The sequence below is a fragment of the Protomyctophum bolini genome (assembly GCF_963924005.1).
Source record: "Protomyctophum bolini genome assembly, chromosome: 20".
In the NCBI taxonomy this organism is placed as follows: domain Eukaryota; kingdom Metazoa; phylum Chordata; class Actinopteri; order Myctophiformes; family Myctophidae; genus Protomyctophum; species Protomyctophum bolini.
The window spans coordinates 37,369,714-37,393,731 of NC_137881.1; the positions used below are offsets into that span (position 1 = coordinate 37,369,714).

The window sequence follows — 24,018 nt, forward strand, 5'->3', positions numbered from 1 at the left end:
ATGTTTTTGTATGGACGTGGTGTTGGGTGCCTGCACATATGCACACATGGCATCAACGCATGGTGTTGTGTGCAGGCGCCCTACACTCTGTCTTTGTACTATGGATTGTACTATGTTTTTGTATGGACGTGGTGTTGGGTGCCTGCACATATGCACACATGGCATCAACGCATGGTGTTGTGTGCAGGCGCCCTACACTCTGTCTTTCGTTTTCTTTTCTTTTATCCCCCTGTTCCCCTCACTGTATATATACTTTTTTTCCCTTTTCGCTTCCTATATGATGAATTCCTGTTCTGTTCTTTAACTACATAGAAGTGTCTATTTGTTTGTCTCTAAATGTTTTGATGAATTGAACAATGTGGACCCTGTTGTAAACAAGTGTAAGGCTTAATTGGGTCGTCCACTCACAGTTAACAGTCTTTGTATTGAGTTTGTGCTTGAAATGTACTGTAATTCTGCAAACTGTTAATAAAGATTTCAATCAATCAATCAATCATAAATGGCCAACTAGTGCGCAAGCAGAGCGTGCAAGTACTTTCGACCGCTGTAAACTGTCAAATCTCAGTATCTCTGTGAAGGAACGTTCGACATGTCTAATTATTAGGTGTAACTATTTGCTACCTACCTACTTTATGCATGTAAACACCTAGTATTATTAAGTATGGTTCAAGTTTCTATCTATATAAGAAATACAGTTTTATCAATTTAGAAATATTCTGGATCCCTTTTTAGTTTTTCAAAGAAAAATAAATCATTGATGTGTGATGAAAAAAAAAGGTATATAAACTGAATAAAAATATGTTATCACGTATTCAGTATAATTATTTTATTATTTATTGTAAATTGTCAATTGTTTTAAATGTATTTCATCTTGGACTATATTGATATTAATACTAAATCATGATCAGAGTAATATGTGTCTCTAACTTCAATTTCTGTAATAGGCGCAAAGTAACCACAGTATACCGCTAATCAACTTACAAATTACATACAGTATATGTATAACTAGCTCTCAATCTTCTTCTTCTTCGTGTCTGGCCATCTTCTATATCACGTCTTTCCAGTGGTTGGCGCAGGCAAGTGCAGCGGCATTTGGCCCGGCCAGGTCATCTCCAGTACATTGTGGAGCAGAGATACACATCATGATGTGGTCCATTGTTTGTGGTTCGCCACACACGCATGCATCAGAAAAAGTTATATTCCATTTTTTCATGGATGCCTTGCAGCGTCCTTCGCCGACCCGCAGACGGTTCAGGGTCTTCCAGACGGCCCAAGGTTGGTCATGGCCAGTCGCGAGACATTCCTCTGGGGTGATGCCTCTCTCTGTCCACTGGGCTGTCCGGCTACCCATGCCGTTCCACTGGTTGTGCCACTCCGTGGTCCTGGCGACAGATGGTGTGGTCTCCAGTTCTGCAGTGGTATCCAGGAAGCTGCTTCTGGACCTGAGTGTTCGTGCAGTGAGTGCCGGTTGTCATGGGCCTGCTTTGTGCGCTCGGCTTTGGCGGTGACTGCTCTGCGGATGTCAGGGGGGGCAATTCCAGAGAGGGCGTAGAGGCAGGGTATGGGGGTTGTTTTGATGCACCCAGTCATTATCCTGCAGGTCTCGTTGAGGATGGGGTCTAGTTTGTGTGCGTGACTTGATTCATACCATGCAGGGCAGGCATATTCAGCGGTGGAAAAGCACAGGGCTAGTGCCGTTGTGCGCAGCGTGCTTGGGTGGGCTCCCCACTTTGAGTTGGTTAGTTGGCGCAGGAGGTTGTTCCTGGTGGACACCTTGGCACACCTTCTGGATGTGCTCTTTGTAGCTGAGGGTACGGTCTAAGGTCACTCCCAGGTAGACTGGGTGCTGGTCGTTCTCAAGCCTTATTCCATCCCAGGTTACGTTGAGCTCCCGTTTGGCCTCCTTGTTTTTAAGGTGGAAGCTGCAGATTTGTGTCTTCCCGGGGTTTGGACGCAGGTGGTTTTCCAGATAGTACGTGGACATATCTGTCAGTCCTTGTTCCAGGGTTGACTCCACTCCTGGGAAGGTATGCTGCTGCGTTGTCATGGCTAGGTCATCTGCGTAGATGAACCTGCTGCATCCTTCTGGTAGGGGCTGGTCGTTGGTGTAGACGTTGAAGAGGAGAGGTGCCAGGACACTACCCTGTGGCAGCCTGGAACCATCTGCTTTCTTTATTGTTGAGCATGACATAGAACATCCGGTTGCTCAGGAGACATCTGACTGTGTTGCACAGTTTGGCATCCGCTGTAATGTCGAAAAGGTTTTTGATCAGCAGCCTGTGTTGGACGGTGTCATAAGCTGCCGAAAGGTCGACAAAGGCAATGCCTGTTATCAGCTTCTTCTGGTAGCCGTGCTGGGTGAGGTTTAGCAGTTGGCCTGTGCAGGATTTTCCCGGTCTAAATCCGGCTTGATCTCGGATTAGCTCAGCGTCTATCTGGGGGGATAGTCGGCTGAGGAGTAGTTTCTCGAAAAGCTTGTAGGTGGTGCATAGCAGGGAGATGGGCCGGTAGCTTTTGGGGAGGTTGGGGTCTTTCCCGGGTTTTAGAAGAGCAATGATGATGGCTTTCCTCCAGATCGTTGGTATGTGCTGGGTTTGTAGGCAGATGTTGAACATGTCCAAGAGCCATTGTTTGGCGACTGGGCCTAGGTGGGTTATCATCTCAGACAGTATGTCATCAGGACCTGCTGCTTTGCCCGGCTTCATGGTGTTTAGTCCTGTTTCAAGCTCCTCAAGGATGAAGTAAGAAATATGTGGATTAAAGGACCCAATGCCAGAGTGTAATTGGTCTTCGAATGTGAAGTAATGACGATATGTTTTAGTGTTGGGAGGTTTAAAGGTAATGCTCCTGTGTATACATGTATGTAATCTGGTCCCAGCCAACCCGCACTTTTGATGCGTATGCAAATAAAACAGCAAATTGTGCCTGATTTCCCTACAAAGCGATCTCACTTCATTATTGAACCAGGGCTTACTGTTGTTAAAAACCGTAATGGTCCTTGTGGGAATGCAAACAGTCTCACAGAAGTGAATGTAGGATGTAACAGTGTCAGTGTAAGTGTCAATATCCTGACCGTCAGACCAGAGGTTAGTCCATTCTGTGGACTCCAAACGGTCCTGTAATGTCTCTATGGCTTGTGGAGACCATTTCCTACACAGTTTGACAGTTGGTTTTGCCACCTTTAGTTTCTGGTGATACTTAGGGACTAGGAGAATGGTATTGTGGTCAGACTCACCGAGAGGAGCTCTAGCCACTGCGTGATATGCATCTGGGATGGTCGAGTAGCACTGGTCCAGTGTTCTCTCCAACCTGGTGGCTCTTGGAAGAGCCTTCTTCAGGGAGACGTGATTGAAGTCCCCCAGCACGAGCACAACTGTGTCGGGATTGTTGTTTTCCACCTCCGTGATGTTCTCGGACAGCTGCTGCATGGCAGACTGGGCAGCGGCGCTCAGAGGGATGTAGACCACAGATAGTGTGACAGAAGGAAACTCTCTCTGCAGATAGAAAGGTTTACACTCCACCGTGAGACTCTCTAACTCAGGAGAGCATGATTGCGACAGTATTCTGGTGTCTACCAGCTCCTGTTGATATAGCAGCAGACACCGCCTCCGCGTTGTTTTAGTGAGTCAGTGGTGCGCACAGTGAAGAGAAAAGCCGGCTTGCTGTAACGTAGAGTCCGGGATATCCTCTTTTAGCCAGGTCTCGCTTAGACAGATGGCGGCAGTGTCTCTAAAGTCAAGTAAAAACATAGCGTCGTATTGGATGATGTTTGCCACATCACGCAGGGAAAGACAGCCCTAACTCCTCAGTTCCATTCCATCTAATCTGTGGCATTTCAAAGGCTTATTCCTTCATGAATCCAATGAAATATAATAATAATATAGCTGTCTTTTTTCCCCATAGAAACGGATGAAGAGAGTGTGTATGCAATCTCTTCCTCCTTGTCGGGATGCTTCCTCACTCTTAATTCTCAACAATGTCTGTGATAATATTACTATAATCACCATTTTATTATTAATGTACAGACCATTTAAAAAAATGAATGTGGGTGGTTCCACAATTAAATAAATTAAGTTTTTCAATTTTGTTATGTTGAATTATTAAGATTAATCAAAATCTAAAGGCTATCTTCCATTGAGACATTTGGATTGTGTCAAAGGTCATGTCTCACCTAGACACAGGATCTGTCACAAACTTTGACCGCATGTTCAAGATTAAATTTGAAATAAAATTTGGCCGTGGCTCAGCGGTTCGGGAACCTTGGCCGGTAGTCCGAGCCTGGCAGTGTGCCGCGGGTTCGACTCCCGATGGCCTTTACAGCATGTCACTCCCCCATTTCCTGTCAGCCTACTGTCTGTCCATCTATAAAAAATAAAATAAAATAAAGGTGAAATTTATCCCCTAAGCAAGCGTTGCTAAAGAACTTGCACAGGAAACTGTTAAAATCCAGGGTAGAAGAGGAAAGTTACATGCAGCTTTAAGAGTTTGCAAACGCTAACTTATAATGCACTGTCAGAGACGCCGTAGCAGCATATTGTTGATATTGGTTTGATTAATGAATGTATGAATGGTTTTACTCCTACAGGTGTGTGATGTCAAGGTCCCGTTTGGTGGAGAAGAGGTACACAATCGAGGCAAAAAACACAGGAAAAACCTCGAGGTTGCAGGTAGGAACTCTCTCATTTCACCTGCATGACACACACTATAGGCTAGGTTCTATTATGGCTACATACCCATGCCATATATCAAATAAAGATAATTTTGTCTACTTTGTCTACGAAATGCGTTTCTAGCATGTACCATTGTGAAAATATAAGCGGATAAGCAGTGCTAAATAGTTAATAGAGCTAAATATGTATTTTTTCACAAAGTTACAGCAATTTATTTTTTAATATGTACTTTAGTCCTATTTTTTTATTGATTGATATGTTTATTGACAATGTTTACATGTACAGAAAAATACACATAGTTATACATCACTATCAAAAGGATAAATGCAAGAAAGCCAACGGCTTATTTCCATTGCAGTCCCTTAGATAAAAATTAAACAACATGTATGAGTGAGTGTGTCCATGTTAGTGTTTTAGGATTGTGTTGTAAGCGGGCGCAAAATTCTGTTTCTGTTGTCCTGCGTGAGATCAGATTCTTCTCCTGCGCGTCTCGGAGAGAGAGGGATCAAATTGCAGGCTCGCAAGGGGAGGGGCTGAGAGCTCTGACGACATGTCCACAGCTTTTGGCGCTTTTCATTGGCTAGTTGGCGACCTGTTCACATCTTTTGCCGCTTTTCATTGGCGACCAACTTGACAATTGTAATAATAGATAATAATTATTATGTTATTATTGTTATTATTTATTCCTGGAATAAATCGCTATATCATTTTGGACCATGGGCTATAGCCCATATCGTACGGCATACTATAGCACGCCTTTTTTCATAATTTGGAAAAAATGAAAAAAACGATGGGTTATAGCCCATGTTTTTTTTAATTGTGGAAAAAAAAGTTATCCTCGTTTCTCATCATTCATCGCTACATTTTGTGAAAAAATACATATTTAGCCCCATGTTCGAATGCCCCCGCCTCCCTGTAAAAAATAGCTAAAATTGCTGCAACGAAAAAGCAGCAAATGGAAAAAAAAGAACACTCATCTTTTACTTTCTCTAATACTTGAAAAAAAACTAAAGTTGTCCTTTAAGGATTATGTTATACTTTAGCTATTTTTGAAAAATCTTGAAAATGTGATATATATAATATAATATATTAAAATATATAGGTATATTCTTTCAGTGTGAACGTTTTTAAGTCAAATCTTTGCTTCTGGGGGTGTCTCTGGAACAACATACAGTATTTTCAGATGGCGGTCGTGGCCAATTTGATATAATTTCTGGGGTCCTTGACATGAAATAGTTTGAGAACCACTTACATAGAAACATAGGTTTTTCAGAAAACTGTCATGATTTAGAAGACATTTTCTAGTTTCAGTCCTAAATGGGTTAAGCTTTTTGTATCTTTTTGTAACGGCCTCTGTAAAATATTGTATTGTAGTATTGGCCGGGTCTGACTCGATGGCGTCATAATGGCAGAATTTACACTGGGTTGCATGCTGAGAATAACAGATCTACAAGCTCACAACACTCTTTGACTTTAATAACGGAGTCTCCCCCGGTCATCAAATCCCAGGAATGTGACAAAAACTAAACTAATAAAGTATTTGATCAATAAATCAATCAATCAATCCTGTATTTCTCTCCCAGCATCATCTTGACAACGAACGAACGCAGCAGCGCCTGAAGGACTGTATGGACAATGGACATCAGGATGACAGACATCACCATGACAGACCATCATATTTTTGGACGTGGTTGGTTTCCGCCCAACAGCAGATTGTTTTCAATGCAGGAAACAAAGTAAAAAATAATAATTGTGGCTTCTTTATTATTGTATTGTATGGCACCTACGAAAGCATGCAGGGACTGCCCAAGGCTTTCTGTTTTTCTTTTGATAAGTTGATTGGGCTTCATGCAGGATCTGTGCATGCACAAATTCTGGCATCAATTCCTGATTGTAGTTTTAATAACTTCAAACCCCAACCAACTTGAGACTTTTTTATTGTATTTTTATTAATTTTTTCAATTTGTCTTTCTACATTGGAACAGACTAATGGCCCATTGCATAGTAGTAAAATCTGAAATTAAATACTCCGTCCACTATTCTTTTAATTAAATCAGGATAGAGTTCCATCACCATAACATTAGGCCTTTGCAATCTATAGGTGAGGCACATACTGTATGTGGAATTTGGTGTGGCCTCTTTGTTCAGTTGACAACTTTTCTTTTTCATAATTTGACATTAAACAAATGTGTAAAATGCCATTCTATGTTAGAATGTATTTAATGTTGCTTTGCGGTGTGGGTTTGTGTGGACTCGGTTTTAGTAAATGCTTATGCAAGTCCATTGGAAACATTTACTGTACACTTTTGAAAGGCAAATTGTCTTCCTAAATGAAGGGTGGCGAGCAAGCTGTAAAGTAATACTGTATGTCCAAATAAGATTGGAGATGGGTCTCACAGCAACACTTCAAATTGTTATGACCCGCTCACCTACAAGTCATTCAAGGCTCTTGCATTTAATCATGTTCTGTTAACAAAATGTAACAAGTTCAAGATTGGATTCTATTGTTATTTGATTACTAGATTTTATATCCATGTGCTGCTATTACTACAATACTACAATGAAGGTTACAGGAAAGAAATTGTTCACTGCTTTGTTTAATAAATATATTGACTTCCCAAGTAAGATTTCAAGCTTCAGTGATGGAATTGAGAAGTGTGTATGCTGAATTACGCAAATCAATTATCTGCATCCAATGGACTTATGGAACACACCACATGCATGCAGAACAGACATTGGACAATACCCACCAGTAATTATAAATATTCCATTCTCCTAGAGAGAAAAGCAGGTATGCCCCAAAAAAACCTTTTACACACGTCACAAGCTCATATTGGTCAATTTTAAAATTGCTCTTGCTTTTAGCCTAGGCCAGTGATACTCAACCTCAGGCCCGTGGGCCACATCAGGCCCGCGGGACCATTATGACTGGCCCACCAATGAAAATCTAAAAAAAAGAAGAAAAAAAAATCTGGAAAATGAAATAAAAATAAATAAATCTGAATGAAGTTATCTTTAATTACATTATTATAAGTAATACTATTAGAGTTGTACTATTACTCGAACGAAAATAAAAGCTTGGGGGGGGGGGGGGGGAGATGCAATGCAAATGAAAGACATATACTAAGCTAAGTGTAATGAGTTTGCATGCTTTTTTGATAACAAAATTTTTAACATTAGAGCTGATATTATGAATGGTGCTGCTGCTAGCGCAAACCCTCAAACAGCAGCTAATGGTCCCAGAGTAGATCTCTCCAGGGGGAGCCTATTAACGTTCTGCGCAATTGATGAAGATGAACTCCGCAAAACCATATCACAGATGACATCATCCTCCTGTTCATTGGATAAAATTCCCACCACCTTTCTCAAAGAGGTCTTGGACAGTGTGATTGGAGATATCCTAAAAATTGTAAACAGCTCTCTACAATCAGGTGTCTTCCCAGACTCACTGAAGACTGCTGTAGTTAGGCCCCTACTCAAGAAACACAATCTTGATCCCTCTGTTTTGGGTAACTATCGACCCATTTCAAATCTACCCTTTCTGGGCAAGGTTTTAGAAAAATGCATCTTTCATCAATTGGATGTGTTTCTACAGAACAACAATGTGCACAACAAATTCCAATCTGGCTTTAGGAAAGGTCACAGCACAGAAACAGCACTTGTAAAAGTAATTAATGATCTTAGGGTGTCTGCTGACAAGAAACATGTATCTGTTCTCCTACTCCTAGATCTAACGGCTGCATTTGACACGATTGATCATTCAATTTTAATACAGCGTCTGGAGCACTGGATAGGCCTGTCTGGTACGGCCCTGTCCTGGTTTTCCTCCTACCTATCAAACAGAAGTTACTTTGTCAATCTAGCCGAGTTTGACTCAGACAAACACGACATCAGCTCTGGTATTCCACAGGGCTCGATTCTTGGCCCTCTGCTTTTCTCCTTGTACATACTGCCATTGGGCGAACTCATTACCAATCACGGAGTCAATTTTCATTTCTATGCTGATGATACCCAACTTTATCTTTCTGTGGCTCCAGATGATCCCTGTGCTTTAGACCCGCTGTTGACCTGTCTGTCTAGCATCAAATGTTGGATGAGTGAGAACTTTCTCAAGCTAAACGAGGATAAGACAGAAGTTCTCATAATCGGTTCTAGTGAGCAGAAAGAATCAATAATAAGCAGACTTGGTAACCTGACTGTAGAAAGTAACAGTAAAGTAAAGAACCTGGGGGTTATTATTGATTCTGAATTGAATTTCAATTCACACATTAATCATGTTACCAAGATTGCCTTTATTCACCTTAGAAATATTGCACGAATCAGAGCCTATTTGTCCTTGGACGATGCAAAAACGCTAATCCACGCCTTTGTTTTTTCTCGGCTTGACTACTGCAATGCACTTTTTTCAGGACTGCCTAAGAAAACAACTGACAGACTACAACTTGTCCAAAATGCAGCAGCCAGAGTTTTAACTAGAACTAAGATGAGAGAACATATTACTCCAGTTTTGGCATCACTGCACTGGCTTCCGGTTGTTTTTAGGATTGATTTTAAAATTCTTTTACTTGTCTATAAAGCTCTCAATGGTCTCGCACCTTCCTACCTACATGACTGCTTGCCTAAATATGTCCCAAACCGCCCCCTAAGGTCTTCCACTGCCGGCCTGCTCGCTTTGCCATATAAAATGGCAACTAAAAAACACGGGGAAGCAGCTTTTTGCTTCTACGGGCCGTCGGCATGGAACAAGCTCCCACTGTACCTTCGTCAGGCAGCCTCTGTAGACATTTTTAAAGCTCAGCTCAAGACCCACTTCTACAACATTGCTTTTAATTGATCTTTTATTTTTTTATTTTTGTTATTCATGTCCTCACTGTATTGCATTACTGCTTGTTTTTAATGTTGTTGCCTTGCTTTTCTTTTATCCTCCATTTCTCTGTAAAGCACTTTGAGCTGCATTTCATGTCATGAAAGGTGCTATACAAATAAAGTTTTATTATTATTATTATTATTACTGTGTATCCCTATTCCCTGACATAATTTTATAGCTAAACGGACAGAATTCTATTTTATTTGAATGATGAAACCCAGCTGCCATTAATAGTTGGAAATGGAAATGGAAATTGCGGAAATGGTGGAAATGGAAATTGCGGAAATTGCGGAAATGCGGAATGGAAATTGCGGAAATTTATAGCTGGGTAATCTATTTTCAGGCAAATTGTGTTTATTGTATTTTATTTTACTCAGCCATAACAATTTATTTTCTGTTAACCAACTTGCTGGCTGGCAGGCAGGCAGACAGCTACTCATAGACAGGCAGACAGACAGACAGCTACTCATGGAGAATTGGACAGGCAGGCAGTCAGACAGCTACTCATAGACAGGCAGACAGACAGCTACTCATGGAGAATTGGACAGGCAGGCAGACAGCTACTCATGGACAATTGGACAGGGAGGAAGGCAGACAGCTACTCATAGACAGACAGACAGCTACTCATGGACAATTGGACAGGCAGGAAGGCAGACAGCTACTCATAGACAGACAGACAGCTACTCATAGACAATTGGGCAGGCAGGCAGACAGCTACTCAGACAGACAGACAGCTACTCATGGACAATTGGACAGGCAGGAAGGCAGACAGCTACTCATAGACAGGCAGACAGACAGCTACTCATGGACAATTAGGCAGACAGGCAGACAGCTACTCATAGACAGGCAGACAGACAGCTACTCATGGACAATTAGGCAGGCAGGCAGACAGCTACTCAGACAGGCAGACAGACAGCTACTCATGGACAATTTGACAGGCAGGCAGACAGACAGACAGCTACTCATAGACAGGCAGGCAGACAGCTACTCATAGACAGGCAGACAGTAAGACAGCTACTCATTGACAGACAGACAAATAACTACTCATGGACAGACAGACAGACAGACAGACAGACAGACAGGCAGGCAGGCAGGCAGGCAGGCAGGCAGGCAGGCAGGCAGGCAGGCAAAGAGCTACTCATGTTATGTTATTATGTTATTATATTTTATCTACTGGCCCCTGGCCCCTTGCCATTTTTGTAATGTGGCCCACAGGTAAATCTATTTGAGTATCCCTGGCCTAGGCCCTCCGGGTACCCCAACTTTGATTGGCTCCCACAAAGTTTCCCAAGGGAGTTGGCTCACTTGGAACAACTTTTTCTGTGATAGACGCCTTTATGAACACATCTGTGAGGAAAGCTAGCGGTAAGCAACTAAGCATTCTTTTTGCAATATGCCACAACTTTTGCAAATTTTCTTTAAGAAGACTGAGCTGCACTTTTAACTACCTGTAAACACCCACATTTTAAATGACATGATCTAACAGTACGGTAATTTAAAGTAGCCAATATAAAGTCATAGTTGGAATGACTTTGCAGTCGGTGGTTCGGGACATTTTGGCGTGTGTGTGTCCATGCTTTTCTTTTTTTTCAGACAGAGAGTCTGACGGAGAACTTTGTTAACATTTTATCCAAATCAACCGTGTCTTTAATTCAATTCAATTCAATTCAATTCAATTTTATTATAGTGTCAAATCACAACAAGTTGTCTCAAGACACTTTACAACCAACAAAGATCCACCCAGAGCAAGCAACATTGCGACAATGGTAACGAAAAAACTCCCCTTTAGGAAGAAACGTCAGGCAGAACCCGACTCTAGGGTGGGCGGCCATCTGCCTCGACCGTGTCGGGGGGGGGGGGGGGGTAGAGGGAGAGAGAGAGAGATAGACAGAGAGAAAAGACAGAGAATAGGCAGGTGGGCTCCGTGGAGGGGTCTGGTCCACATCTGGTCCAGGTCGAGCTCTGTGAGGCCGTGTCCAGGTCACACTTCTGGTGGGCTCCATGAAGAGGCCTGATCCACGGTCACACTCGGCAGTCAGTTGGGGGTTAATATTAGAGGTCCACAGAACTGCGACGGGGAGGACGAAAAGAGACTCCGGGGAGAGATTCCCCGGATGCTGGATTAGTGGCAGGCCTTACTGGAGCCTATATAGTGTATATTACAAGTACTGCTGGGAGACAAACCCACACAACAATGTACGACCATGGTATCCAGCTAGACCCGGAGACAAGTCTGGCCATAGGCTTTGTCGTAGAGAAAGGTTTTCAACCTTGTCTTGAATGTGCAGAGCGTGTCAGCCCCACGGACCGAAGCCGGGAGAAGGTTCCACAGCTGCGGTGCCTGGGACCTAAACGCCCTGCCTCCTATTGTAACTTTTGATATTTTTGGAACAGTAAGCATGTTTGCATATTGCAAACGCACTGCTGTTCTATTTGGTTTGGAGGGATCAATGAGATCCTTGAGATATTGTGGTGCCTGACCATTGAGGGCTTTGTAAGTGAGAAGAAGAACTTTGAACTCTATTCTGTATTTGACCGGGAGCCAGTGTAGGGAGGCCAGTGAAGGAGTGATATGGTCTCTTCTTCTGGTACCTGTCAACACACGCGCCGCAGCATTTTGAACTAACTGTAGGCTTTTCAGAGACTTGCCTGGGCAGCCTGATAATAGCGAATTGCAGTAGTCCAGCCTTGAGGTAACGAAGGCGTGGACAAGTTTTTCTGCGTCATTTTTGGACAGGATGTGCCTGACCTTTGCAATATTTCGCAGGTGAAAGAAAGCATTCTTTGAGATTTGTTTGATATGAGATTTGAAAGACAAGTCTTGATCAAAGGTAACCCCCAGATTCCTCACAGTGGCCTTGGAGGCCAAAGTAATGCCATCTAGAGAAAAGTTCCCATCGACCAACTTGTCTCTCAGGGGCTTAGGGCCGATCACGATAACTTCCGTTTTGTTAGAGTTGAGGAGTAGGTAATTACGTGCCATCCAACTCTTTATGTCTTTAAGACATGCTTGAAGTTTGACTAGTTGGTCCGTTTCGTTCGGTTTCATCGATAGATATAGTTGAGTGTCGTCTGCGTAACAATGAAAATCTATGGAGTGTTCCCTGATGATGTTGCCCAGAGGGAGCATATATAAAGAGAAGAGTATTAGTCCAAGCACAGAGCCTTGTGGGACTCCGTATTTGACCTTTTCACGTGTAGAGGAGCCATTATTGACCTCTACAAACTGAAAACGATCAGACAGATAGGACTCGAACCATTTCAGTGCGGCACCCCTGATGCCAACCAGATGTTCCAGTCTCTGTAGCAGAATGTGGTGGTCAATAGTGTCGAATGCAGCACTAAGGTCCAGCAACACCAGTACGGAGAGGAGGTTATTATCTGCTGCAGTCAGGAGGTCATTTGTAACTCTCAGCAGGGCCGTCTCAGTGCTATGGTTAGCTCTGAAGCCCGACTGAAAGCCTTCTAATATATTGTTGTTTTGTAGAAAGTCACACAACTGTTTGGCGACCGCTTTCTCGAGAATTTTGGAGAGAAACGGAAGGTTCGATATAGGTCTATAGCTAGCTAGAATGCCTGCATCAAGAGTAGGCTTTTTGAGTAGAGGTTTGATTACCGCTACCTTGAAAGATTGTGGCACGTAGCCTGTCACCAAAGACATATTGATCATATTGAGTAGGCATGTACCAACCGGAGGCAGGACCTCTTTGAGTAATCTAGTCGGAACTGGATCCAGGGTACATGTCGTTGATTTTGAAGAAGATATCATTGAAGTGAACTCAGAGAGCTCGATTGGAGAGAGACTATCCATATATATATTTGGGTCTGCGGCCACCTCTGAGACCACCATATTTGGTGGCAGTCCAGTGGGAGCCGAGAGTAGTTGTAGATCAATTTGATCTCTGATAGTTTCTATTTTGCCATTGAAGAACCTCATGAAATCGCTACTATTGAGAGTCGTAGGAATCCGTGGGTCCGTGGAATCACGGCTTTTTGTCAGTTTTGCCAAAGTATCAAAAAGAAACTTTGGGTTACTTTTGTTTCCCTCTATTAGGGATGAATAATAAGTGGCTCTGGCCGTGTCGAGAGCCTTTTTGTATATTTTGAGGCTATTCTGCCAGTCTATACATGATTCTTTCTGTTTGGTTGAACGCCATTTCTTTTCGAGTTTGCGAGACGTTCGCTTGAGGTTTCTAGTTTCCGAGTTGTACCATGGGGCTAGCCTTTGTTGCTTTATTACCTTCCTTTTCAGGGGAGCAACAGAGTCTAGCGTAGTTTGAAATGAGCATGTGACACTATCAACAAGTTGATCGAGTTGATGAGAACTATATGTGTGAAGGTCCTCTATTTTGTTGAAATATACAGAGTTGATGGCTGATGGAACCATTTCCTTGAATTTGCTTACAGCGCTCTCGGATATACTTCTGCCAAGGACATTTTTGTCCAGTGGTGTATAATCGATCAATGTAAAATCGAAGGTGATCAGATAATGATCAGAGAGATCACGGTTTTCTGGAAAAACTGTGAGGTGCTCTATTGCAATACCATAGACCAGAATGAGGTCAAGGGTATGGTTGTGAATGTGTGTAGGTTTGTCTACACATTGAGAGAAACCGATTGAATCAATCAATGAGATGAACGCTCTATTCAAGCTATCAGTTCCTATGTCCGCGTGAATATTGAAATCACCAATTATGATGATTTTATTAGACTCGAGAACTAGACTTGATAGAAATTCTGAAAACTCTGATAAAAATTGTGTGTAAGCGCCGGGGGGGCGGTACACTGTAATGACTATCAGCGGCTGTATTCATTTCCAGCTTGTGTGTGAAAGGTTGAGAATCAAGCTTTCAAATGATTTGTATGTAGCTCTAGCTCTAAGACTAATTGCTAGGCCTGTATTGAAGATAGCAGCCACTCCACCTCCAGTTTTCCCATTGTCTCTAGGTATATGTGCATTGGTGTGACTTGGTGGGGTGGCTGTATTTAAGCTAACATATTCTTGCTCACCTAGCCAAGTTTCAGTCAGAAAAAATATATCAAGACAATTGTCTGATATAATTTCATTGACTAATGTTCCTTTTTTGCGTAGAGATCTAATATTTAGAAATCCACATTTGATATTTGTGTCTTGTGGTACAACTGTATTGGTCTTGATTTGTATCAAGTTTGTATGTACAGCTCCTATTTCCTTTTGCTTTTGTTTGTGCAGCCTATATGGTTTGTTCAGCCTGTACAGAGACTGTATAGTTTGTATAGTTCTGATTTGTGGGACAGGTTGGGTAGGCGGCTGCACTGGAGGAAGCACAGAGAGCTGTGTAGGACTGCAACTCTGTTTCCTGGTCCCAACTCTGGGTGGTCATGATAATCTATCTATAAAATCGTCCATATTTCTAGAGATGAGCTTTGCACCGTCCCAGGTTGGATGTATGCAGTCTCTCTCTATCAGACCAGTATTCCCCTCAAAGGTTTCCCAATGATTTACAAAGCTCACGTTATTATCTGGACACCACCTAGACAACCAGTTGTTGAGTTGGCGCATACGGCTAAACATGTCATCATTGCTCATGTTTGGCAGGGGACCAGAGAAAATTACAGAGTCCGACATTGTCTTTGCGTATGTGCAAACTGACTCAATATTTATCTTCGTAATCTCAGATTTCCGAAGTCGAGTGTCGTTGCCCCCGCAGTGAATTACAATCCTATCATAGCGATTACATTTACTTTTAGCAATAAGTTTCAGATTTGATTCGATGTCGCCAGCTCTGGCCCCGGGGATGCATTTGACTATGGTTCCTGGAGTCTTTAAATTCACGTTTCTCATTATAGAACTACCGATAACCAGAGTTGTATTCTTAATGACACGCCGCTGCTTGCGTTGCGGGCCATCAAGTGGAACTGAAGGCTCACCGTTACACTCAACGGGTATAACAGTGAGTGGGGAAAAACTGTTTGAAACGTGAAGTGGTTGGTGTCCCGTGTGCTTTTGTTTACTTCCACGCTTTCGACCAGTAGCAGCCACCTTGGCCCAGCCGTCCTGTTTGTGGGAGCCCCGACCACCCGCGGTCACCGGCGACGGCATGCCCGTCCCCGTCAACCGCGAATGGTGGTGGGCTCCCCGTGGTTGTGTGTGAGCTAGGCTAACGTTTGCACCGCTAGCCAGAATTGCCTCCAACTCGCCGAGCCTCCCCTCCAGCACCGCAAACAAGCTGCATTTGATGCACATGTCCGAAGCAACAAAGGCGTCAGGGCTGTAACTATACATATTGCATACGGCGCAGGAGAGAGAGCTAGAGCGAGAGGAAAGCCCGCCGGGAGGGAAGGGGTGGTGTTGGCGGAAAGCCATCACAATCGCCCGGCTGAGCCGACAGAATGAGACGCTCGCCCCGCCAAACAACCAGCCCGAGTAGCGATAAGATCGCCACAGAGTAGGATAGTTAACAGTGACAGTGTGTGTCTAAACCACAGCAGCGCAATACAATAATGTTTGGTGTTTGTCCCGTTCGTGCTGCTGACAACAAAGCTGTCATATTTTATGTTATACTTTATTAGTCTGTTCTGGAGGAAATCGCCGATCTACAACATTGATGCTTTGTGTGAGCTATTTAAGGAGAGATCTTGGGCCCCATTGTAAAAACAGCCTGCACTTTTTTAGGGCTTTCTTTTTCTTTTCTTTTCTTTATTCTTTTTACTAATTTTGAAAAACTTTTTTTAAATGGTTCAAATAGCCAATCTCCATCGACACGGACCATCTTAAAAAAGTTTAAAAAGTTGTTAACTGTTAAAATTGGGATTGGGATTAAAGCTGCTATAAGCAATATGTCAACATTTGAATGACATTTTTTCTTATTTGTTTTGTATTCAGACAAAAAAAGAAGGATTCAAAGTTACTTACCGGTATTTTCTATCGATTACACCTTGAGTTTGTGGAGCTTTTTCTTTGCTTGTTTTAGTTTTTTTGTCTAATTCCTGAGCCAATCATCATCAATATTTGATGACCGGGTCAATATCAGTGAATAGGAGACTAACGGCAGGCCTTTCACTGATCACAAATTGATGATTAATATTGTCACAATCGCGATTAACGATTTAATTGTTGTTTTTGTTTGTTTTTTCTTGCATTGAACATTGAAAGTATTTCTGAAGTGCTATATTTGGGTATTCAAATCAGTGTTTCATTGGCTTCTATAGCAAAAACAAATTTTTCATTGGTGTCAAAAAAAATAGAAGATGTTAACAGATGGAAACATTTGCCATCATCAGTACCGGCACGTATAGCAGTGGTTAAAATGAATGTCCTGCCTCGTATTAATTTTATTAGCTCAATGGTGCCACTGGCACCCCCAGCTAATTATTGGAAAAAGCTGGACACATTAAGGAAATATATTTGGAATAATAAGCGACCTAGTATTAAATGGTCAGTGCTTCAGTATGGGAAGTCTGATGGGGGATGGGCATTGTATCATTGGGCTTTTGTGTTGAGAAATCTCCTTGTTTGGATGGATAAAACAGCTTCTTGGGAAAAATTTGAACAGGAATTATTAGACACTGTAGGAATGAAAGGTTTTCTTTTGATGGGTATTTCTATTAAGAAATGTAATTTGTATTATGGTCCAATGTTACTTCAGGTGTTTAGAGCAGTAGAGAAATATATAGGGTTTGGAACTAAGTGGTGTAAATCTTCTCCATTGTGGAACAACATATGCTATCTGGGGGGAGGCCATTCACCAATAGGAGTTGGGAGGAGAAGGGCAAGGGCAAATAATATTATGGACTTCCAGGACATAGTTGGAAGGTACGGGATTGATATAGGCATTCTCTGTTCTTTTATTTCAGAATCAGATCTGCTTGTAGAGCCTATGGGGTTCCCTGGGGAGCAGAATTAAAGGACCATCCCATTCTTAACTTGTTTCAAAATGCCCCTAAACGAATCGTGTCATATCTATATGATCAACTAAATGCCCAGAAATATGCCCCCTCTACAGGAATGGAGGCCTGGAATAGGGATATAGCTGATGAAGGGCACGAAATAGATTGGGAGGTCACTTGGAATAATGTGGCTGGAGCATCAAAGAATCCAAATCATCAGTATATACACTTTAAGTTTTGTCACAGAGCGTATGTAACGCAGAGAATTAGGCACCGAATGGGATTGGCATCTGACCCATACTGCACATTCTGTGTCCAGGAACTCTGGGCTCATTTGTTCATATGGTATGGGAACGTCCGGGGATCTACGAGTTTTGGGGAAGAACTTTGACAGATCTATTGGGGGTGCAATTTCCGATGGATCCATTTGTACACCTGTTAAACGATGATTCTATGTTACCTCTTTTACCTCTCGATTTACGGAAGCCAAAAAGATCATAGCCCAACGCTGGAATCCCCCACATGATGATTCAAAAACACATTGGCTGCGAAGCTTTCTGGACATTGCTTATCTGGAACTGATCGGCAAGGATTAATCAGGCCCAAAATTGCACAATTTCAATGTGGACAGACCTAATGTCGGACCTGAAAGACTTACTGACCAGGTGATATTGTAATGGATGTGTTGTGTGTGTGTGTGTGTGTGTGTGTGTGTGTGTGTGTGTGTGTGTGTGTGTGTGTGTGTGTGTGTGTGCGTGCGCACGAGTATGCGTGTGAGAGTGAATGTGTTGAGTTCAATTTTGTATACTGTAAAATGACTATGCTGTGTTCTTGTTCAGAAAACAAATAAAAAATTGAATGAGAAAAACAAAACAAAAGTACAAAAGCTTACAGCATGCCACAAATGCCATGTCTTAAGCTTGTAGCTCTGCTATTTCTGCCATTTTAGAAAATAATTATACAGACATTTTTCCAACATAGAAATTATTGACGATTATGCAAAGAATAAGTGATTATCTCAAGTAATTGTGATTAGATGATTAGCTAATAATTTGCTACATACTGTATAAGCCTATATCTGCCGGTCGTCAAATTCTCGAATTATGATAGGAATGAGACAAACACTAAACACAATCTCAGTGAATTCAAGGTTTCGAGGTGTGTAATTGTTAGGCTATATGTTTCCTTGAAACTCGTACATATAAATAAAAGTTAGTTTTGTCCACACACACGCGACAAAAAACAGCTGAACGGATTTAGATCTTTTCCAACATGAACACAAATGCATTAGTTTAGTGGTCGAGCCAGGGACCACCAGTGGTCCTTGAAGGTGTTCAGGTGGTCGCCAGCTAGCGTTGGTAACCAAATGGACCCTTATTAGATATTTTACTCTCGATTACTTAATGCATTACTTTTACTATTACTGTCACCCAACCAGGGCTCAATGATCATGTACCCCTGAGACACCACAATCAGCAGGCAGGTCGTTATAGAAAAGTAACAAGTTTATTATAAGCTCTGATATAAAACAGGTAAGTATAAAATCATGTAGCAGGATATCAATATAACAATACAAGTAAAATACATAAATGTATAGTTATAAAAATATGGCAATTTATATGACTGGCAATTATTAAACGTAGCAATATATTAAAATGTAGCAATATATTATGGGCACGGTATAAGCAGTAATCACAAGCTCCTCTTAAAATGTCCACCTCAGGGATATGGATAATAGCACAGTGTTTGTTCCCACCCAGTCTCTAAGCAGCCCAAAGATTAGTGCACAAATAGTATACACATCAGTACACACGACCCACAAAAGATGCCACGGCAAATCAAGTGCACACCAACGATCACTGCAATACGCCTATATCAGAATAGGATAACACTTCTATCGAAATCACAGCAGTAAGATACAAACATGCGTGTTCACCAATAGGGGGCGGTAAGAGACAGGTGAAGCCAACCCTGAGAATATTCCCACCCCTGTAAGCAGCCCTCTGAAGCCTGAATGACCGCTGTACCCAATGTACTGTGTACAGTATACAGTACACTACAATAATACGTGCCACACAGTTAGCAAATGCCCAATAATACTCCTATAGTAAACAATAACCACTATCGCTTCCCCAACTCACGGCCCCAGAGCCCAGATTGTCCGTCCTCCCTCGTGACGTCACTGTCTCTTATCCAACCGGGACTCCGAACGAGGGGAAGCCCCGTATGTGGCGTTGGTTGCCTGGCAACGAGAACTGTCAAGCGATGGTATGCAGAGCTGCGTTGACAGTTGGTTGTCGCTCCACGCCCCACGGCCGTGGACAGAAACTGGGAAGGAGGAAACAGACTCTGTAAGCGATGGTGGTAGGAAACAACGTAGCGTCACACTCACACAAAGTTGAGACTCGGATTGACCGTCCCTTTTAGGCCGAGTAGTCTGGCATATAGCAGTAGACCATCTGCGTCGGCGGTCCTCGAAGAGACGGCGGGGCAATCAGCGATGTGCGGCCGGCGATCCAACGCTGTTCTGCGGCGTCCAGGACGGGGAGGCTGAGAAGGAGGATATGACTCGTCAGTGACAGTGAGCGAAGTTGCATATAACACCACACTCACACAATGTTGTAGCTCGGATTGACCGTCCCTTTTAGGCCGAGTAGGCTGGCGTGTCACAAGGAAGCGGTCTGGTCAGGAGCTCGGCGTGTCTTCGGATGGGTGGCGTTGTGTCGTGTACGGCGTGGCGGTGGTGGCGTTCAGTGTGTCGGCGTCTGCGACCGTCTCTGTCTCAGCTCAGTTTTCTGTAGCGCGCTGCCGAAGGCTTCCTCTCTTATACCCGTGTCCTCCAATAACGGTGCGACACCGCCTTCTCCTTGTCTGTAGAAGGAAAGAGGAGAAACGCAGCACCACCCCTACAGTCCAACAGTGGCACGTACTTGCCAGCATAACGTGTATTTCAGTTCATAGTTCATATTTCATATTTCATAGTTCATATTGTCTGTATATCATTCATTACAGGTAGTGTCCACAGGTGACATATGTTTTCGGGACCCGATAAAACTGTAGCACGATATAGCACAACTGTCAGCCAACATTACAGAGGACATAGCCACATTAAAGATTATATTAACTAATCGTGGAATAATGGCCACACAAAGAACAAGCCATGCAAATTAAGTTTATAAAGAGATGATGATAGAGATCGCTCCATAATTACCAAAGATCAACGCCCGTTTGTTCAGCTGGGGGAAAGCTATAGACACGTCCAAAACGTAAACACAGCAGACAGCACACATAGCTCTTCCAAACAGAATGCAGATATGAAACTAAATTGACCGACAAACTTTAAAGTCAACCTTCACCGGGATTCTGCATTAAAGCCTGCTAAATGTGTCCTGATATATCAGCAGCACAACGTTATGAAACGTAACTGGGAACTAACCAGTTTAGAATGATGTACATTGTACAATGTACCGGTAATCTGTGTTTTCAAGTTAACCGTGGAGTTGTCGCCCTTCCTGATGATGATGTGACGTCGCTGCGCGTTCACGGTACAAACGTTGACTTTGTAATATAAATGATGAAGGGTCGGGTGCGCGCGTGTGCGTGCGTCCGTATAGGTGCAGTTTTGTGTATTAACGCGAAAAACACGTCAACCAATATATTATATTAATCATATTAATTAGCAAAATGCTCATTTAAACCGGCATAATTGGGGGGAAATTAAAACAAATAATCCTCATAGGCTATTTTAATAGTCCCATTGTATTCCAATGCTCTGCATTTAGTTATAGTTATGTTAACTTTTATGAACTAAATACAAATACATTGGACTTTAAAAAAAGAGGCAATTGTAATACTAGTAATTAGCTGAAATCAATAATATATCAGTATTCTGAATATTACCTGCGGGTCGCATTAAGACCCCCTTTCCACCGGGTGGTTCAGTTCTTTTTTGTTCTTAGTCCATGAGCCAGAGCTCCACAATTGGTGGGAAAAACTAGACCTATATTAAATTGTTTGATCAATACAAGTACATTAATACATGATAATCCTTCCACAGTAGTAGCTTTTTCATATTTTCTATTATTTTTCATAGTTTCCTACATAATGCCTCATTTATTGCATTCCCATTGGGAACCAACCAGTGGAAAAGGGGCCTAAGTGCTGACCATGATCTACTCAGTAGATCATGGTCAGCACTTAGGCCCCTTTTCCACTGGTTGGTGAAGTGAAGTGTTTAGTGTAAGTGTGAGGCATCTATACAGTAGATTCTACTGTATAGATGCCTCACACTTACACTAAACACTTCACTTCAGCCCTATACATTTACCAGCCATTTGAAAATAGCAGATCTACAAGCTCACAATGACTCAAAGGTGCTATAATATAAGTGGATGCCTGAAGAATATGGTGCATGTGATGTGGTGCATGTAATGAATGTGATGACAGCAGGAGGTATTTCCTCTTCATTTTGTGGAAAAGTAAAATCTAAGAATTGTGTAGGCCTACAGTCAATTGTGTATTGTTGTTTTGTTTGGTTGTCTGTCTGTCTGTCGGTTGTTCATTGTTTTTTATGTAAATCGTCCCATTGTCCTTTTAATATTGCGCCTTTGTTGTTTGTTTGTTGTTCATACAAATTATAATAGTATGAAACACTCGCAGGGTGTCGCTGTCTCATGTCAAGACACCACCACTAGAGGGCGCCCAAACACAGCGGATATATTTACAAACCTCCAAACTTACAAACCTCCAAACTAAACCACTGTTGTGTTCACATCAGCTGCCTACCACAGAGTATGACAGTCCATACATAATACTGATAAAAGTGAACAAAAGAGAAGAACAGTAAAAAAAAAAAAAGTAATAATAATTTAACTATAAATTAACGAAGTATCTGTGTGTACGTCTGAAATCCAAATTCGACACACGCGTTCCACACCCCACTGCAGGGAGTGCAGTGCCCGGTGACAAGTCGGTCGGGCCTACGGTTGGTTAGAAGTAGAACCGACTCTCTGACAGGGCCCCTGCCCAGGGCCTCCATATATGGAGCTGGCCTGTTCTGACATCATTCTGACGTCTGCATAGACTCCATATTTGGGCATGCCTGACAAAGAACTCCATATGGGCATAAAAGGGACACAGACATAATATCTGGGTGGGTCATTCATTTCCAACTTGCATCATTCCAAGTAGGCCAGTGCCCAACGGACACCGCTGTAGAGGCTCCAACAGGCACCACTCTTATAATAAGAGTAGTGCCTATTATATGTGGTGCCTTCCTATTACGAAGAAAAAATTGCCTAAATCCAAACTATAAATCTATTTTATTTCAACAACAGCAGGGATTAGAATGTTTTGTACAGGGATGCATTGATGCACCCTGGCCACGGCCTAGTCCGCACGCGTAGGTCTGGAAATAGACGATCTACAAGCCCACAGCGCCTCGCGAAAGTGACGCGCTGCGGGCTTGTAGATTTGCTGTTTCCCGACCGTTAGGTTAAACATAAGATCCACAACATACAATCCCATAGTTCCAGAGAAGGAAGCTGCCGTGATTGGCTAAGTTGGGTTGTCCGCCTTGCCTCTGATTGGCTAAGAGCTCGTTGCCTTGACAACTAACCCAACTCTATGCAAGTTTATGCAAGTAACCCATAGCTCATATGACGCAAGTCATTAAAGTATTATTTGTGACCTGCATACCTGTGTGTTGGAAGGAAGAGACGTTACCAGTGGAAACATTAGTAGGCTACTGTTGAAAGTTGTCATAAGTAGGAATTGTAACGGCCTACAGAAATAATAAGACCTATCATCATCCACTACCATAGGTGAGTTCAGTCAATGTTTATTGTTCTCATTTGAAACAAAAGCATACATGTTGGTCTCCGAGGGTAATGTTATTCCTCATTGTACACAGTTGTTTTTCTTTTTTCCCTCAATAATAATAATGCATTTTATTTGTATTTCACTTTTCATTCACAAGGAATCCCAGAGTGATGGTAAAAACTTAATCAATCATAGAAGATTAAAGGCAGCTCAATAAAGTCTCATACAACAAGCATGCATCAATCTGTTGTGCACGTATACAGTCAGGCCTAAGATGATTCATTGAATGATTTGACTTATTTGCAAAAAGGGTCCCAAATTAAGCTAGTTTTTACCAGTGGGGTGGGGGGGGGCTGCGTGTCATGCAATGTTTTGCGATGGGATTTGATACATTCAATCTGTATATATGTTTACACCAATTTGCATGTTTCACTTTAAATCAATCTGTATCTGTAAGACTGCAGGGCTCCAGCCTGGCTATCAGAAATGACTTTGGACAAACTTTAGTTAAACTTGCAGAGTGACAGATTACTTTACCTGGGTTACATCAAATTCTGATAGTGCTGACTGCTGACATGACATAATAATCCCATCTAGTGTTTAATTAGCGCGACGGTGACAAAATTGTCTACAGCTGCGAGTTTGTTGTGCTGATCACAGGCAGCGTGCCATGAACACAGTATTGTGAAACAAGGTGGCAAAGATGACCAGGAGAGGCCATTGATGTCACTGTTATGCAACACCCCAGCTAGCAAGTTATGGCGCGCCGCCTGCGGGAGGCGGTCGCCGCGC

The 24,018-nt window shown here is 42.5% G+C and overlaps 1 protein-coding gene across 1 annotated transcript in view; it reads right to left on the reverse strand.

Moving 5' to 3' along the window:
* The window catches only part of LOC308335386 (histone H1-like), a gene marked incomplete at both ends in the record, with an annotated part of 327,443 nt that overhangs the window by 151,788 nt on the left and 151,637 nt on the right, over positions 1-24,018 (reverse strand). The window lies entirely within an intron of this gene.